This window comes from Dasypus novemcinctus, chromosome 27 (assembly GCF_030445035.2).
Source record: "Dasypus novemcinctus isolate mDasNov1 chromosome 27, mDasNov1.1.hap2, whole genome shotgun sequence".
In the NCBI taxonomy this organism is placed as follows: domain Eukaryota; kingdom Metazoa; phylum Chordata; class Mammalia; order Cingulata; family Dasypodidae; genus Dasypus; species Dasypus novemcinctus.
The window spans coordinates 43616102-43636687 of NC_080699.1; the positions used below are offsets into that span (position 1 = coordinate 43616102).

The 20586-nt window shown below is 38.5% G+C and overlaps 1 protein-coding gene across 1 annotated transcript in view; it reads right to left on the reverse strand.

Annotated features, from left to right (window-relative positions):
• OPCML (opioid binding protein/cell adhesion molecule like) overlaps nt 1-20586 on the reverse strand; it is a 1279663-nt gene that overhangs the window by 1193449 nt on the left and 65628 nt on the right. The window lies entirely within an intron of this gene.

Below are 20586 nucleotides of genomic sequence, written 5' to 3' on the forward strand. Positions count from 1 at the left end.
AACCCAGAGAGCAGCTTCTCCACCTTAGATGCCCACTCCATCACCTTATGGAGGGGAGAAAATAGGGCAGAAGGGAAGCTGCATCCTAAGTTCCTAGAGCCAAAGGACCAAGAAGTTGAAACGGACCTGCCATTGCCATGGAATCCCTTTCCAAAGACAGCCCGTGCCCGTTAGCCCTCCGCCTTCCTCTTGCTCTAGCAAACGAGAATCTGAAGCTGAGGAGCTCTCTTGGCTTAGCCCTCAAGGCGTGCAGGAAAATGGTCAAACCCGGTCGGAGTCTCCGGCGCCTGGGCTCAGAGCTTTCTTTCATCTGCATGGAAAAATATTGTGGTTTAGTTGAGTTGTTTTCCTTCAAAATACTGTGAAATGCTTTGTAATGACAAAGAGCAGGAAGTAAATGACAAGCATTTGAGGTTCTCTTTCTCTCTCTCCCAAATAAAGGCGTTAGTCCCTGATGAGAGCTCTCTGGTCCTGCAGGCATTTCTCCATGCCTGTCTTTAGGGTAAACACAGGTCTGTCTCTCAGAACACAGACTACTACTGCTCAGGACAACCCAAAACGAGTTTCATTGGCACTGCTTTTTTCCCCCCCTCATTTGAGTTAGTTGCTAACATTTAAAAATCAGAAACTTTACATGAAATTTTCTTTAAAAAGCATAAAAGCTGGTATCAGTGGTTGCAGATTTCTGCTCAGAAACAACCTGCTGGCTCTGAGCAGTAGCCACCCACCCAAAAGAAGAGTGCCTCAGTTTGCTCCAGGCCCCACCACTCCACACAGCCCCCCACACCCACTGATGGCACCTGCCTGGCTCTTACAGGCACTTGCATTTATGACCCCCAAACCAGGCAATTGACTGAACACTCTTATGGAGAGATATAGACTAGGAGATTGGTGGTAACCTTTCCTGATGCAGGGTTGGTGAAGCATTAAAAATATCAGTAAACTAACAGGAAATCAAAGTGCAATTTACAAGCTGCTCTGATTAAAAAAATAAAACCTTCCTAAAGTTCAAAGATAAATCTCTACCATAGGTCTTATTTTACTGTATTTTAGGCATCTGTTTATTTATCATCCTTACCACCAGACTGTGAACAATTTTAGGGCAGCAGCTCATTTAATTTTCCTTTGCACACCAGTGTCTATAACCATGTTTGGCACATAGCAGACCATAGTCTCTGGAAGGAAGTAAAGAAAAGTTCCTGAAGGCTAGAGGCTTTGAGCGAAACGGGGTCTCTGACCCCGAGTCTTACTCCTTTGGTTCGTGATGCCCCCACTTCAAAGCAATGCACACCGTGTCCAGCCCCTAAACAAGGTGAGACCCTCCTCACCAGTCACTCAGCTCCCCTGACTCCTAATAGAACTGGGGAAGGGAGTGGGGTGCCCACTTAGAAGACCAAACCTCAGGCCTCGGGTGATGGGGAGACAGAGAACTTAGCAGCAGCTGCTTTTCCAGCATGAGCTCATCCATTAAATACCAGAAAATCACCACCCATCATGATCCAACTGTGATTCCCTGGGGAGGAAACAGTTTTGAATAAAATATCTCTGAGGACAGAAGACGGTTTGTGGGGTGACGTTTTGGGAAGCTGGATGCCACTGTAGAGGCAAAAATGAAAAAGACAGTACTTAACGAAGTCTCTGTCCTGCCATGGAAATCTCCTTAGAACCCTGCAAGCAATAGATGAGCAAACTGGGAGCCACAAATCCCCGAGTCTTACCGCAAATCCAGCTCAGACACGGTCATGGGGGGAAAATTTGTCAAATTAAATACAATCTGTAAAATAAATCCTGCTATGAACTCTACATCGAGGAAAAAAGTTAACTCCAATCTCCTAGAACATATTTTCCCATGGGAGTTTTCAATAATCATATAAATTTGGTTATACTCTTGGCCTAATTCTCCCTTTCATCAAAGAGAAAACAAAATCCATCCCTCCATTCCTCTCTGTCCTGCCCCAGAGCAGTCCTCTTGGGTCTCTGTAACAGCAGGCATGCCCACTAGCCTTCCTAACTCCAATCTTATCCTCACTTCAAATCCATCCTGCCACTAGCTTGAGCTTTCTTGAAAACTCAAATCTGAGCACCTCATATACCTTCCACTTAAAACTATTTAATGTTCAGTGTGGGTCCAGCAAATAATTATGTCTCACATGTGTCAGGCCTCAAGGACTAAAGTCCAAATTCCTTAGGAGGGCATGTGAGGTATTCTATTGCTTAGCCCTTGCCCAGCTCTTCAGTTTATCTCACACTTCTGGTCCACTTTATTTCCATGCTCCAGGCAAACCAGACTGAACCCTGAACACTCCATGGTCACACACACACTTCTGAGCTTCTGCATATGCTGTTCCTTTTATCTGGAATATACTTCTCAAGCTCCCTTGTCTACTTTATTCCTACTTCTCTATCAAGCCCCTTCAACTTGGGTGTCCCCTGCAGTAGTCCTTAAGCCTGGTTTTAACTATTTTAATGCATGCATATGCACACACATACATTTACACAAGTATACATACTGGCCTACATTCCTTTTCTTAATGTATATACATATTTTTCTTTGGTGAGCATCTTCTGAGCTCTCTCCTACTCTAGCTTAGCACCTACAATAGTGCTTGGAGGTTTCTGACCACCTATAGGCATTCATCCAAAATGCCTAATATATTATACCCCTTTTGATTTGAGGACAAAGACAGTGACACTGGCTTCCAGTCTGAATACCTTTCTTTTTTTTTTTTATCATCTTAACTATTATACTCCACGCACACATGCAGCAAATGTCATCAACAAATCACTGACTTTTTCTTTGCTTAAAACCAAGTCAATACCTGGCTTCATGCCTTCTGGCTGCTTGCCTGCAATGGTAGGAACAATTGGAGTAACCAATGAGTAAGTGGGCAGGGATCATTTTTAGAGAAGGCATCCTACATTTTCAGAAGTGAGCCATCTGATCCAATCAAAGGAACTGCTGTGCCTGACACCACCCCACTGAAGCACCAGTCTTTGGCCCTTCACTCAGCTGAACTACAGAAAAAAGCTTGCTGGTCTTGGTTCCCACTGTCCCTGACCACTCTATCTAAAACAGCAGACACCAAACTTGTTACTCTCTAGCCCCTTCCTTGGTTTCCATTTTATTCATTGTATCTAAAATGTGGCATAATATTTTATGCATTTATATATCTATTGTCTGCTTTCCTCACCAGGCTACATGCTAATACCTTATCTTATTCACTGTGCCTCCTCAGTGCCTAAAGTTGGGTGACTGGATGGATGGATGGATGAAAGAATGAACAGATGACTTAATGGATGAGTAGTTGAATGATGGCTACTTGGCCATCAACTACTGAGCAAGAAGAGGTCAGCACAAGGTGAGGCCCTGACAATCTGTTGAGGCCGCATCGAACAGGAACTCATCTCTGCTGACATGCATAGTATTCTCATGTAATAAGAATCTTTTCATTAAGAGTAATAAATTTACTCTTGTTTAACTGATTTAAATGACAGGTGGTTAGGATGGTTATGTATGCTTTCAGCAAATACATAATAGGAAAGAGAAAATCACAGAGGTTACAGAGGACAGAGTTAGTCAAAGTTCAGATCTGGCCTTAAGCTGTCCACACACAGGCATACACCTCCTTTTAAGAAACCTCCCTGACTCTTTCAAGTCTGATTATGAACCCGTCCTGCCAGTTCTGTACGTTGGTGGTCATACCCCCATATAACCCGTATTTTCATTATGTTTTTATTTCACCATCTCCCCAATGGCCTAAAGCTCCTTGAGACAGGGAGCATGGCTCTTTTCTCCATATTGTCATACCTTGCACAGCCATCCAACGCATAGTAAGTGCATTGCAATGAAATACCACAAAATTGAGCTCAGGCTGATACAATAGAAAAAACATCAGAGAAAAAAACACAAGACTTGGGTTCATTTCTCATTTCTTTTGTGTCATTATGGCTACACAGCATCTGGATATATCACCCGCTTTGGGGGATACATCTGTCTCCTCCCACAAAGAGTAAATTGGGGTAAAATATCCTCTTTCTGCACCATGGCCATAAGATGAGGTGGTGTGACTTAAGTTAGGAAAAGAAAAATACTAGACCTAATAAATTCAATAAAATAACAGGCTACAAGATTAACATGCAAAAATCAGTTGTGTTTCTAGACACAAACAAAGAACACTCACAAATGGGGAAAAAAATTCCATCCCAATAGCATCTACAAGAATAAAATATGTAAGCATAAATTTAACCAAGGAGTTTAAGGGCTTGTATGCTGGAAACTGCAAAGCAGTGCTAAAAGAAATTAAGGAAGACCTAAGTTAATTGAAAGATATCCTGTGTTCATGGATAGGAAGACTTAACATTCTTGAGAGGTCAATGCCTTCCAAAGTGATCTACAGATTCAATGTGATACCTGTCAAAATACCAGCAGCATTTTTTGCAGAAGTGGAAAATCTGATCCTCAAATTCACATGAAATCACAAGGAGCACAAAATGCCAAATCAATATCAGAAAATAAGAACAAAGTTAGATCCCACATTTCCAGATTTCAAAGCTTACAACAAGCCACATTAATCAAAGCAATGCAATACTGGCATAAAGATAGACATATAGATCAGCTGAATAAAATTGAAAGTTCAGAAATAAATTCATACATCAACAGTCAACTGATTTTCAACAAGGGTACCAAACACATTGCCTGAGGCTCCCACGTTGGTGGTACCTGTGGCCATGGAGCTGTGTCTCAGCTTACACATCCCCCTTAGCTCCTGTCACATGCTCCACCCTCCCCGTTGGCTCTGTGTGCTACCAGGTGTCCTTCCAATCAATCCTTTGGCAACTAGAGTTGGTTTCTTTTGCTGGGAACCAAGAACCTTGACTGGCACACTCAACTTCTCTGGATCTAAACTTCTGGACATGGAATATAGAGACAGCAACTGCTATGCTACATCACTGGGTTCATGTGGGAGTAAAGTGATAAAGAGTCACTGTCCTAAGAAGTTCTTAGGACAACAGGAAGCACACAGTAAACATGCAATAAATTGAATTCTTTTTCTATGTCCTTAAAAATGCCCTGGAGCTGACCAGCAAGAGTGAACGGATCCAAGGCAGTACCCACAGAGCCGCTCTCCTTGAATGTTTTCTGGGAAGTAAAACAATGTTTACCAATGTTCTAAGAGTGAGGCTTAATTAGCGTTTGCAAAGTGCTTGACATCCTTGAAAGAGGCACAGCCCAAGCACAGGCCATTATCATAATCAACTAGCATCACCCATACACTGAGATAAGAAATCAGAAGTGCCTGGAATTGAAAGGATTGCACAGAAGCCCCAGGAACATAAAATCTTCTTGATCTCCTAAGGATGCTGGCACCTCCTTACATTTACAAATATTTACTTTTGAAACTCCTTAAGGATTTTTTTTTCATTAAGCAGAACATTATCACATTTGCTTTACTTTCACATACATGACTTAGTGTGTCCTCAGCTGTCAAAGCTCATCCAGCCTCTGTCCTGTCTGACAGACATCTGGACTCTGTTGCTACACAGATCTGAAAACTCCCATTAGCAATCTGGACTCATCCATTCTGAGCCTTGGTGCAAACTTCACGAGCAACAGCTGGGTATCCTGACATAGTGTACCTCATTATGGGTCTTACAATCCTTTCCTAATACATCTACTTTCATTGTTCTGGAGCTAAATTAAAAATATGTATGTCTTCTCTGATCTGATCCCAATTAGTTCATAATTGTTCAAGCTATTGATCTGAAGCTTAATTATTTAACATACATGATGAAAATATATATATATGATAATTTTCTACATTCAACAGTTGAAAAGTTAGGGTGCTTAATAATAAACCAACACAGAAATGTTTCACTTAGTCACTCTGTATTTTTAAAAACATCAATTTTATAGCCTTTAGCAGGGTAGGATGCTCCCGTTTTCCCCAAGTCTTACAGCTTCCCACTGTCTTTCGCCCAGCCTAATTCACACATTTGTATTTCCTGCCTAGATGATGTACACTTTTGAATTTGAAATCCTCAGTATATGGGTTTGCTGGGAGAGTGTTTTACTTCTTATGAGAACATAATGTGTCATAGCCTCACCAGGCTTTTTAAAAGCATTAACTTATAAGCATTTGATAAGTTACTTATAAATTCTTCTTTAGGGATATGTTCGATGAATAGAAAGGCTTCATGGAATACAGTCAGAGAGGCATTTGAATCCTTAACTACCTATCCACTAGCTCTGTGATCAGGGAAAGTTACTTAACACCTTTGAGCATCAGTCCCTTCATCTCTAGTATTAGATAATAATAGGTACTTCATTGGGTTCTTGCAATGATTAAATGAAATGATATAGAAGTTATTAAAATTTTATTTTTTTTAGTATCTTCCTTTCCCTAAGGATCTTTACTGAGTCTCAGTCATTTCATATATTTGAAAGCAGTGCTTCTTACTTTGGAGAAAATGTGAAGTGCCAGTACTGATTCCTTGCTAAACAATAAAATGCCTCTGCTACCCAGCTTGTTCAGACACTTCACACCTCCATGTCTCTATTTTCCTTCTATCATAGTATCTGATGTAGTCACATTTTATAGAATGTCAACTATAGGATAATTGGGGTTAGGATTGAGGAAAAGAACTGCCAGGCTGTACCTTGGCATCTTGTAGGTGCTTTAGTAATCGGATCTCAAGTCTCAGCAGACACATTGGAGTAGGACTGGGCTCTTCCTGCCAGGATCAGGTAAGATGAAAACTTATTTCTTTGGGTGACCCTGTATCAAAACTTCTCTGAAAAAAAGAGAGGGGCTGGCAATCTGTCTCACAATGTAGCATCCTCCAACAACTGTTGCCTGAAATGGACTTTTCAAATGGCATTTCTCATTTAAGATGTATTTGAGAATTCAGATGTTCCCTTAATTCATACTGGTCTTAACCATAGTTGGTAGATAGAGTTTTATGATTTATTTAGAAGCACTTGAAAAATAAAAAAGGGAACATGGAATTGAAACGTAATATTCTCACAAGTAGTCACAACAATAAAATAATGATAGCGTTTCTTTTGCATAAAGTCTATAACAGGCTTCTGACAGGAGAACCTGAATTGCTTGTCTAGACTAATGGAAACAGGATCCTGCGGTCCTCAGTTGCATGGTTTTTTCGCTGGTGAAGAGCATATGGTTCCATCTCCTGGTGGAAGACAGGACTCCTGGCAGGGCTAGTGAGGATGAATATCTTAAAGAGTTAAGCATATCATTTCCTGCTAGAGAAAATGTTCAGCATCCATTTTCTGAGATAAATAATATTCATATAGTTTAGAAATGAGTTTCTGACAAATAGATGGTGGGCATCGAGACATGCAAACCAAAGACAGATCCTATGGACTTCAGTTTGCCTCACAAAAAGCCAAGTTCTCTGAAAACCTGGCCCAGAAATTATTCTAGTTTCTCAGTGCAGGATCCTGAATTTCACGAAAGAGTAAATAAAATCAAATTAATAGAGTATCCAGTGAGCTCTTTTTTTTGGTCTTCCTTCTTCTAATACCTTTCTTTGATATAGTTTACCCAACCAGGCTAAATTTCCTAAAAGCTTATCCTCATCAATCTGCTTCTTTGCTTAGAAAAACCCTTCAATGGCTCTCCACTAATTCTTTAGTCTTACTTTATAGGTACTCCAGAATTAAACTTTGACCAATGTTTCCTAACTTCCATTTTCCTGTTCAGGCTCCAACTACAAGGGTTTTTTTTTTTTCATAATATTATGACTGAATGCACCTCTGGTACCTTCATCTATTTTCTTCCACACTCAGCTCTTCCTCTATCATTTATCCATTCTTATTCTCAGTAACTAGAATGGTTTCCTTTCTCTAGCAAAAAAAAAAATAACAGAAATTTTTGTTGAGAAGAAAAACAAAACAGCAGCAAAAAATTCCTTACCAAGGTCCAATCCAGTCTCCCCTGTAGGCACCAGATAATACCCTACCTTTTTCCTCAATCTCTTCTCAGCTACTATAGTCAAAACACTTCTGGCCTTCACTACCTCCCCCAGAGAAAGGATGTGGGTTAGAGATGGATTCAAACAAAAGAATCAGGAGCTCTCATGTAGATGATGTTCCCAGGAGATGGGAAGGGGCCAACTCTAGCTCTCCCTTTCAATGCACTTGGCCAGAGCTGCAGACCTGGAAGTGGAGATCCATCTGAGAGGCAACCAATTCAAGCAAAGGTCCATCTTTCTGAGAGGGGAACTTGGCAAGCCTGAGTTACCATGGTAACCAGGCTCCCAGCATCAACATATCCTACTTAGGTTTTTTTGGTGGTTGTTGTTGTTTTTAGTTAGGGATTGATGTTTTGGAGAGCTTTTCCCTTCCTTTTAACCTCCAAATGTATGAGAAAATATCTACCAGGAGAATTAGAGATCACCTCACATAAGCAGCTAAGAACCATAGGGATTAAAGGTATCTGAGAAAGGAAAAAAACAAAACAAAACAAAAAACCAGCCCATATGGCATGAACTCTAAGCAATAGTATATTAGGACCGTGGCCTGTAGTTGGTCTCATGAGCCTCGTATAGCCTCCTTCTTCATTCACCAGTTGTTTATATGCCCTAACTACCACACCCTCCCCCTTTTTTTAATCTTCATTTCTTGGGTCTGGTAGTATTTTTTAAGAGAAATAGAGTTTAAAAGATGTTCAAAGGGGCCATTTGCCATGTAGGCAGTCCCCAATTCACTCAGCCTGTATACTTGCCAGCCTGGAAATATCATCAATCATTCAACATAGCAACTGGGCCAAGCTCTATGGGTATAATTCTTGGAGACAGAAAAGATGATGCTCCTGGAGATCTTTGGACTACAGAGCATTTGTAGGAGGTCAAGTGCTATTTCCAACCCACTCAAGTGCCATTTGGTAGCTCCAGCTCAGAATGGCTGGTCTAGATCCTTCCTGAAAGAGATGAGTGACAAAGCTGGTGGTATAGATGAACTCCTCCCTGATGATGTTTCTGTCCTGAGTTTCTGTGCCAGCAGGGTAGTTTTGGCAGATATAAAGCTGTAATGAAAATGGAGTGCCCTAACTTTGCCAATTACAGAAAGAATGCGGCTTATCTCTCCTGTTAGCTGCTAAGACGCCTTAAGGGTTTAGATTAGAAGACACAGACAGAAGGAGAAAAGAGTTATTAAATTTTGAACCTGACAGAAAAATTAGCGATAAACAGATGAGAAATAGAACATTTTAGATCTCAGCTAAGAAATCAAGTTGATGAGATCACCAATAATCATAAGCCACATAAAACAGTGAACAACACACATACGTGTGAGTTACATATTATATTTAGTCTTAACATAGTCTGTCATGCAAACAAGAGTCCTTTTGAATGTAATATCCAATGGCCAATAAACTACACAGATGAAAATTTCAAAAAAAACGTTTTCCTTCTTGTTCACAGCTGTACATGTATGGCATGCATCATTTCCAGAGGATGTGATAATCATCTATCAGTCTTAGGATTTAAAGTAAGCCCATAGCTCATGAATGCAATAATAAATATGTCAAGATAGAAGGAAAATTTCTTTCTTTATATGAGGAAAGAGCCTCAGTTTTTGCTTATATTTACATGTACCTGCTTATCATCAAGTGGGATTATCAGTTCCATTTTTTTTCTGAACACCTACCTCTGGGAGTCCTCTACCCTCTATTTAGACTATGGTCTTCCTAAGACTTCTACAGATATTATTCTGTAGTTTTTTTTCTTCTCTTTATTCTTCTGTTTTCTGAGTCCTATTGATTTTCTTTTTTTTTTTTTTTGTCTAATTTCATTTTGTTAAAACATATCTTTGAGTTTCCAAAGACAGAATACATGGGATGCAAAAATTTTGAGTTTTTCTCTAAAAATAATTTTAATCTATCTTGCTGATTAATATTATGATGTGGTACAGAATTGTCAGTTGGATATCATTTTATCTAAAAATTGTATAGCTCCTAGCTTCCAGTGTTGAAGTTGAAAAGTACATAACAAATCTATTGCCAAAGTTTCATTACTTATAAAGAAAAAAGCATTCTGTAACGGAAGTTTTAAAATTGTTTTTATTACCATTGCAACAATTCATTAAACGCTTATTGACTAAATGAAAAAAAGAAAAAAGAAACAAGAAATGGCAATGTGATGGGAAATACTGTTCTATTGTGGATGAATAATATGTCCATAATCAATCTTTTATAATAAACTGTCTCATAATTTTAGCTAATCTGTTTTGCTCAGGAAATATCTAGAGATAGGGAAATTGAAATAATGAATTTGGAAACTGAATTCTAGAGTTTAAAATAAACCGCTCGTGTCTTTAGGTCAATTCTGCTATCCTCAAGTAAGAATTTTCTTAACCCATCATCAACATAAGCATCATCTTTATCATCATGTAATGTCCTATATTTAGTGGGATGAAAGAAAGATTATTTCAGATTTTTATCAACAGATGCATTTCAACATCAGAGTCATTTTAAAGTCAGGATATTTCTCCTGATATCTTGCTTAAGTCCACTGCCTCTAAGAAAAATCAATTTCCTAATGTTTTATCTTCTATAAAGAAAGGAGGCAATTTCTACTGATATTATATGGAAAAGTATTTGGAAATTTAGGACCAAAGGAAATAGCAATTGAGTAGACAGTAAATGACTAAATGTCTACAAGTATCATTTCTTGATTAAAAATTCCATTGGTTTTTAAAACAGAAGTATCAATTTTATTAACTTTTCATGGAGGTTAAAGAAAATTTAATCTTCTATTGTAAGATACATTTCAGAATTATCAAAATATAATTTTCTTTTTGTTTTTTATTCTTGTGTTTTTTCTGTATGCTAATATGCTTATGAAATGAACTGTGTAGAGGTCTTATAAAACATATAAAACAGGGTTTATTCTTGGATTTATTCAACATTAAGATGAAACTCATACTAATAAACATATCTCAATAAGATGCTCTCTGTCTCAAATCATATGAATAGAGAAAAACTCAGGCTGAATAAAATAGGATAACAAAGTATCATGTAGATGGTGTTCACAGGGACCAGGATTGTTACAAATTAGTTTTCCTTTTCCAAGCACTTGGCCACTGATCTTTAGGTGTTGATCAATTTAAAAAGGAATGTGAGACTGCCTCTTCTGAATAAGACATATTAATTGATATTGAACTAGCCATATTTCCTTGAATAACCATAAAACTGAGTCAAACAGATGAGGCAATTGTTACCAGGCTGCACAATACAGGCAGAACTAGACCCTCGTCCTTGGGAGAGAGGAGAATCACAAGGGGAATTCCATGACTGTCCTGCGCATAGTTTCCTGCCCTTAGCACCACAATTTGGAGCTGAAGCATAACACAGAAGTTACACTGGACTAAAAAGTCAGAGATCAGAATTTGGAACGGCTGAAGTAGTTGTAATCGGCAGGGTAAAGAAACAAAGAGGAAGAAGCTATACAGCTGAAGGACTTAAGCCTTTCTAGAGTTTCACCACAGTTCTGCGGTCAAAGGCTGGGTCTGCATGACCAGGGTAAGCTTAAAAAAGACTTACCAAAGAATAAGTGCTTCTAGTTGGGAACAGAAGGGAGATAGCCAAGATGAAGTAGTGCTTGGGGCATTGGAAGTCTTGCCCAGCATGAGTGAAGAGATGTCGTTAACATCTGTAGCAACTGGGCATTGATTATGAATTCCAAAAATAGTTATTGGATTATGTTTGTAAACTGGTCTGTCATAGGTAACAGTTTTAATTGATTAGATTACGATTAGGGCTTTGACTGGGCCACATCAGTAGGGCATTGAGTCCCCACCCCTTGGTGGGCAGGGGCTCACAATGAAAAGACATGGCAAAGGACAGAGTTGGGAATTTTGAGCTGGAGCCCAGGAAATGAAAGCACAGGAGAACACAGAGAAATAGAGATAGCTCCTTAGACATGGCAGAAGCCAAGGGAAGGGAAACAGAACCATTCACCTGATAGTCTACAGTTGGCATTATAGAGAGAGCACAGCAGCTGAGCCCAGAGAGAAACAGAGCCCCAGGAAGAGAGGAACCCAGGAAGCCCGAACTCTTGGCAGACGTTGACAGCCATCTTGACCCAACACATGGCAGCAGACTTTGGTGAGGGAAGTAACTTAAGCTTTATGGCCTGGAAACTCTAAGCTTCTACCCCAAATAAATACCCTTTATAAAACCCAGCAGGTTTCTGGTATTTTGGATCAGCACCCCTTTGGCTGACTAATGCAACATCTTTATTAACTTTCCAGAAATCTCGACTAGACTCCAGAAAGATTATATTTTAAGAATAAGAACCAAACCTAGGTTTATCTTAGGTTCTCACTAAAAAAACTTGAAAGCAAGGACTGAGAAAATCCTCGGGTGGGGGAAGTTTGGAGATGGAGAATTGTCAAGTTACAAGGACTTGGCAAAGATTCTGGTCTATTCAAATTCAAAGTCATCAGTCAGTATTTGAACTATGTTCTAGAACAAAAAAGATCACTTTTCAGGAAAAGAGTACAGAATTCAGTTCCTACCATGTAGGACCAAAAATTTCCAGTACACAATAAAAATGCCAGACAGTCAAAAAACTGGGTAAATATGTCCTGTAGCCAACAACAAGAAAAGCAGTTAATAGACACCTACCCTCAAAATGGCCCAGATGTTGGCTTTGGCAAACAAAAGAATTTAAAGCAGCTGTTATAAATATGTTCAAGGAACTAAAGGAAATTATGTTTAAAAGTCAAGGAAAGTATTATCTTAATGAGAAAATGTATATATAATTCCAGCAAAGAAAGGAAATTATCTTTTAAAAAAGAGTCAAAGATAAATTCTAGAAATAAAAACAGGGTCAGGTGGAAGCATATTACATACATGAATATAAGAATTATCAGACTTATTTCTAACTTGCCAGAAACAAAGTAAGCAAGAAAACAAGGGAAAGTTATCTTTAAAGTGCTGAAAGAAAATCAATTGTGAGCCCAGAACTTGATATCCTTGAAAAATAAATTTGAAATACAGCCATATTTAGAAAATGAAAGCCAAAGGAACTTTTCATCTGTAGAGCTATAGTACAAGGAGTACTGAAAAATCTTCAGGTTATGGGAAATGATACTAGATGGATTCTCAGTTCTACAGAGAGGAATGCAGAGCACCAGAAATGGTGAGCAAGTAGGCAAATATAAAATAATCTCCCTTCATCATTTCCTAAAATGTACAACTGATTAAAAGTGATCCTTATTTTGTATGGTATTGAGGGACAATAAAAATGGCTGTGCAAGTGTAAACCATTCAAAGTGATTTTAATAATCAGTGGGAAAAAGGATAATTATTCTGTGATCTTTAAACATTTTTGCCAAAATATTAAAAACTCTTTGTGTTATAAATATGCAGAAATAAAATAAAAAATAGAAAAGTTAATAATTATTTAGTATACTGCAATTGAAAACATTAGAAACATTGAAGATTAGTGTTTTACTTCTTTGTAAAACCACAAAATATTAATAAATAGTACTTGCCTTTATATAATTAACTTAACTCATATAACTAATGATGCAGAGTGAACATCTTTTCTATGACTTGGTAAATTGTCATCTTCTTTTTAAAGTCTGAATCAGTTTCCATCATTTTAGCCCTTGTGCTTTCCATATAAAATAGCATGACCCAACTATACGTTGTTTAATACAAGAGACTCACCTTAAATTAAAAGACACAGGTGGGTTGAAAGTAAAAGGATGCAAAAATATTCCATGCAGATAGTGCTAAAAGAGAGCTAGGATACCTATACTAACATGATAAAATAGTCTTGAAGCAAAAGTTTATTGGTAGTACAAAGAATGATACTATGTACTGATGAAAGGGCCAATTCAACAAGAAGGTATTACAATGATAAATGTATATGAACTTACCAGCAGAACCCCAAAATATACAAAGCAAAAGTTGACCTACTTAAGGGAAAACTAGACATTTCTACATTATGTCTAAGAAACTAAAATACACTGATTTCCCTAATGGATAATACATTTAGACAGAAGATCAAAAAGGAAATGGAAGACTTGAATGATCCTGTAATAAACCAACTAGACCTAACATACGTGTAGAACACTTTACTAAACAGCAGCAGGAACATATTATTCTCTGGTGCACACTGACCATACTTTAGGATAGACTGTATGTTAGGTCACCATAACAAGACCCAATACAGTGTAAAAGATTGAAATCATACAATATATCTTCTTCAAATACAAAGGAATGACTCAAGAAATCAACAGCAGAGGGAAAAATGGAAAATTCAAATATGTGTGGAAATTAAACAACACACCCTAAAAAGTAAAAGGATCAAAGAAAAAATCACAATTGAAACTAGGAAATATCTTGAGGCAATTAAAGCAAAACACAACATATCAAAACTTATGAGACACAACAAAGTAAATGATGAGGAAATTTATAGCTTTAAATGCTTACATTAAAAAAGAAGAACGATCTCAAATAAGTGACCTAACCTCACACTTGAAGAAACTGAAAAAAGAAGAGCAAACTAAACCCAAAGTGAGCAGAAGAAAAAAAAAATAACATAATTAGAGCAGAGATAAATGAAATAGAGAGTTAAAATGAATATAGAGAGGAAAGCAGATTTGGCTCAACTGATAGAGCGTCCATCTACCATATGGGAGGTTCAGGGTTCAAACTCAGTGCCTCCTGATCCATGTAGTGAGCTGGCCCATGCACAGCGCTGATGCATGCAAGGAGTGCCATGTCACGCAGGGGTGTCCTCAGAGTAGGGAAACCCCATGCACAAGGAGTACACCCTGCAAGGAAAACCGCCCCACCCAAAAAAAGCGCAGCCCAGCCAGGAGTGGCACTGCACACATGGAGAGCTGATGCTGCAAGATGATGTAACAAAAAGGAGACACAGATTCCTGGTGCTGCTGACAAGAATACAAGCAGACACAGAAGAATACACAGCAAATGGACACAGAGAGCAGACAATGGGGGGAAGGGGAGAGAAATAAAATAAAAAATAAATCTTTAAACAAAACAAAAAAACAAAAACAAGAATAGAGAGAATCAAGGAAGCCAAAGTTGATTATCTGAAAAGACAAATATTTATCTAGACTGAAATTTTTTTTAAAAGACAGAAGACATAAATAACTAAAACCAGAAATGAAATGTGAGATGTTGCTATTGACTTTACAGACCAAAAAAAAAAAAAAAAATTGATTTTAAGTGAACATGTCAACAATTTAGATAATGTTGAAGTGGAAAAATTTCTAGAAACATACCAATTACCTAAGCTAAGTCAGGAAAAAGACCTCAGGAGACCAATAACAAGTAAAGCAATTAAATCACTAATCCAAAATCTCCCATCAACAACAAAAAATGTACAGGGACACATGACTTTACTGCTGAATTTTACAAAATATTCAAACAATAATTAACACCGGTCTTGTTTAAACTCTTCCAAAAATTGAGGAGAAAATTCTTCCTGACACGTTCACAAGGTCAGCATCACCTTAATACCAAACCAAGGTATCCCAAGAAAAGAAAATCACAAATCAGTATTCCTTATGTTATGACTATAGATGCAAAAATTCTCAGCAAAATACTCACAAACCAAATCCAACTGCACATTAGAAAGAATGATACATCATTTTCAAGTGGGATTCATCCCAGAAGTTCCAGGGTGGTTCAACATGAGAAAATCAATTAATGTTATGTGTCACATTAAGAATGAAAGAGGGAAGCGAACTTGGCCCAGTGGTTAGGGCGTCTGTCTACCACATGGGAGGTCTGCGGTTCAAACCCCAGGCCTCCTTGACCCGTGTGGAGCTGGCCCATGCGCAGCGCTGATGTGTGCAAGGAGTGCCCTGCCACGCAGGGGAGCCCCACACACTAGGAGTGTACCCCGTAAGGAGAGCCGCCCTGTGCAAAAGAAAGTGCAGCCTGCCCAGGAGTGGCACCGCACACACGGAGAGCTGACACAGCAAGATGATGCAACAAAAAGAGACACAGATTTCCGTGCCGCTGACAACAGCAGAAGCAGACAAAGAAGATGACGCAGCAAATAGACATAGAGAACAGACAACCAGGGTAGGAGGGACAGGGAGAGAAATAAATAAATAAATAAATCTTAAAAAAAAAAAGAAAGAGAAAAAAACATGGGAACTTTCACTTGATGCAGAAAAGACATTCCACAAAATCCAGGACCATTTCTTGATAAAATCACTCAGAAAATTAGGGAAAAAAGTAAGCTTCTTCAACACGATAAAGGGCGTTTATAAAAAACCCACAACCAACATTACATTTAATGGTGTAAGATTCAAAGCTTTCCCTCTAAGATCAGGAACAAGACAGGTATGCCCCTGCCACCACTGCTATTCAACATTGTACTGGAAGTTCTAGCCAGAGCAATAAGGCAAAAAAAAACAAGAAATACATGGCAACCAAATTAGAAAAGAAGAAGTCAAACATTTCCTATTCTCAGATGTCATGATCCTATATAGAAAAAATACTCAAAAACTCACAAGGCTACTAACATTAATAAATTAATTCAGCAAAGTGACCGGGTATAAGACCAAAATGCAAAAATCAGTGATTTTCTCTACAGCGTTATTGAAAAATATGAAGAGGAAATCAAGAAAAAAATTCCCTTTATAATAGCAACTAAAATAATCAATCTTCTAAGAATAAAGTTAAGAAAGGTTGTAAAGGACTCCCTTGAAAACTACAAAACTTTGCTTAAGCTGCAAGCAGGAGAATTGCATCCATCATCCATGTGGAATCTAAGACCCTCTTGATGTAGAGGGGGACTGGACATAACCATCCCAGGGTCCACAGGATGGAGGAATAGAGTATGGATTAGCATGGACTTACTGGTGTTCTGCTGGGGAACTATTGTGATTAGTAAGGGAAGAAATTGTAATGGTGATGTGGAGAGGGTGGCCATGGTGGCTGCTGATGGTCAGGAGATGGAAGAAGAGATATGGGGGGGGGGGGATTTTCAGGATTTGGAGTTGTCCTGGGTGGTGCTGCAGGGATGGATGCTGGATGTTGTGTGTCCTGCTGTGGCACACTGGATGGACTGGGGAGGAGTGTGGACTACAATGTGGACCACTGTCCATGTGGTGCAGCGGTGCTCCAGAATGTATTCGCCAGGTGCAGTGGATGTGCTGAGGATGGAAGAGGTTATTGATGTGGGAGGGGTGAGGTGAGTGGGATGGGGGGTATATGGGGACCTCATATTTTTTTAATGTAGCATTTAATGAAAATAAAGGGAAAAAAAAGAAATAAAAGAAGGGCACTCTGAGTTCATGGTTTGGAAGGTTAAATACTGCTAAGGTATCAATTCTACTCAAAGCAATATACAGATTCAACACAGTCCCAATCAAAACCCCAACAACTTTCTTTGCAGAAATGGAAAAGCCAATCATCAAATTCACATGGAAGGGTAAGGAGCCATGAATAGCCAAAAATACCATAAAAAAGAAAAACAAAGTTGGAAGTCTCACAATTTCTGAATTTATCACAATAAAATTCTCTTTAAAGGACTATGGTATTGATGCTTTCATCAGAATCAATTGACCATATGTTTATTACCAGCTTTTGAACTCTTCATTCTTTTCCTTAATCTCTTAGCGCTATGATCATATGTCAGTCACTTCACCTTTCTGAGTCTCGGAATTTTAATGCAAAAAAAATAGAAATAATAATATATAATTAATTCAATTATTGTGATGAGTACATGTGAAAAGTAACATTCATTATGGTGAATATATTTTTGAACTCAAATTGAACTATGTGAACTAACAAAAGATTCTATCTTTTTCTTATTTGAGACTATCAATATGGCAAATCATAAAAAGCATAATAAAATCACTTTTAGCATTTAACAAACCAACTTATGAGAATATAACTTCCTAAAAAATCAAAGAACCCACACTCCTGCCTAAAATCCTGAACATGTTACTGCTGTAAATATTCAGCATAGATAAAGATATAGATGCTGAATTTCATGTCTTTTGCTGAAGCTAAGTCATTTGAAAGCTGCATGACATCCCCACTCAACCAATCATCCACCTTTGACTGGCAAACACCCACTCAGTCTACAAAACTCGTATGCCTCCTCCTCCAGACAGTTTTCCTTATCTTTCCTCCTCAGGAGCCCTTATGCATGATTTTGTTGTTGTTGTTACCACCTTTATTAAAAATACCTGTGTCTTTCTTTCACATTAAGCACTGAGGACCTTCAAGGTATGACTGTGTCTTGCTCTTTGTTTATCCTCCCTGTGTATTTTTCTCCAGATAAATGTAATTCAGTGCCTTGTGCACAGTAAGTGAATGTACTTAGTAACTTAAGTTATCTTCCTCTGGGTCTCTTATTGTCTACAGACATGGCTGTAAGTGACTATGTACATGTGTTCTAGCTATGTTATTCAAGTGTAAACACCTTCAATCCTGTCTAAACGTTACAATGCAGCTGATACATCTGATTGGTGTTCCTCCTGGGAAATGAAGCTTTGGAACAGTGAAACATTCTATTAATGAGGCTTGTAGGAGGCACCTGGAATCCATTAGCAGTGGATAAACTGCCATTACTATAATCTCTCTGGGGACTTTCAACCTATGTAACTTATGATTGATCAAACTTTGGGAGCAGTGGCTGGGGCGCAGAGTATACTGTTGCTGTGAGCTGCTTTGCTTTTTTTACATTAAGATTTTAGTTTTTATTTTTAAAAAAGCTTTAGATTACATAAATATTACAAAAATATATATAATGGATTCCCATACACCCCACTCCCTAACCCTCCCACACTTTCCCACATTAACAACATCCGTCATTAGTGTGGTACATTTGTTACAATTGGTGAACCAATATTGAAGAACTGCTACTAACCATGGACTGTCATTTACATTATAGTTTACACTCTGTCCTGGATAATTTTATAGGTTATAACAAAAATACAATGGCCTATATCTGTCATTTCAATGTCACGCAGAACAACTCCAATGTCCCCAAAATACCCCCATATTACACCTGTTCTTCCCTCTTTCATCCCTCAGAACCTCTGGTGGCCATTGCCTTTATATCAATGATACAAGTTCTTCCATTGCTAGAATAATAATAAGTCTACAACAAAATAATGGTAAGTCTACTTTAGTACATTGTTCATTCCCCAGGCTTGAGGACTTTGAGATGGTGATGCCCACTCTGCTTCTAATTGAGAGGGAGATTAGATCCCATGGGGCAGATGGATGGAACTATCTTGTGTGCAGTTGCAGACACTCTGTGTTCCTTGGGATAGTCATTGTCCATCATCATCTCCTTGTTTGTTGTCCTGGGTGACTCATCAAAAGTTCCCTCCCACCATTTCTTAGGGAACCAACACAAAACCAGCACAAATTCACCAAGAAAGGAGTGCTGACCTATTCAGGTTAATTACAATGGCTGGCCTAATTTAAATCAAGATTGAGGTCAGGATCAGGAACACTCAAATCAACTCAATTAAATTTATCAATCTATGTCAGGTTACTAGAGTATTAGTGAAAAAAAAATACAGATTGGTAATTAAAAGGAGGCAAATGGCTTAAGTAGAAGTAAGCTTAAACATGAGAGAGTTCTGAATTCCGTTTTCAAGCCCAGGTAAAAAACCCAAGATATTACTGTCAGAAAAACCAAAAGTCAATTTGGAGTGCTATAAAAATAAGTTCCATATCTCAATTAGCCTTCACATACCTTTCCTTCCACTCTTAGTACAGCTTCTTAAATATTAGTAGGAAAAATAAATGTTTCAAACAATCAGTCTTGAAAAGTTTCAATATTTAAGATATTTTGACTGAAACACCCACAGAACAATTTGGTTTTACCTTGAAGGATAGCAGGGGCGAGGTTTCTTAACACATAGTGTAATGCAGTTATGTCCATGGACCACTTCTGTTAGCACTAGCTGCTATGACAAACCCTCAAATATCAGCAGCTTAACCCAGTAGGAGTTATTTTCACTCACACAAAACAGCAAGAACATATTCCTGGTCAGCTTGAAGCCATCCTCAAGCCTTTTATTTATGTGAGTCAGGGACCCAGGCTCCTATCAGCTCATCCTCCTCCATTTTCCAGTTCTTGACCTCTGAGGTCCTCTGACTCATTGTGGTCAGATGAACAATGGTCTTCAAAGATGTCTACATCTTAATTCCCAGACTTTGTGGGTTTGTTACTTTAGATAATAGAAAGGATTTTGTAGATGTGATTAAGTTGGAGACCTTGAGATCGGGAGATTATCCTCCATTATGTGCATGGGCCCAATTAATCACAAGGGTCCTTATAAGAGGGAGGCAGGAGGGTCAGAAAGAAAAATTGTAAGGATAGAAGCAGGGGTCAGAGGGGAAAGACGATGCTACTCAGCTAGCTTTGAGATGGAGGAAGAGACCACAAACCAAAGAATCAGACAGCCTCTAGGAGCTGGAAAAGCCATGAGAACAGATTTTCCCCTAGAGTTCCCAGATGGAACGACATTGGTCAACTCCTTAATTGTAGTCCAATGAGACTGATTTTGGAGCTCTACCTTCCAGAGCTGCAAGGTAATAA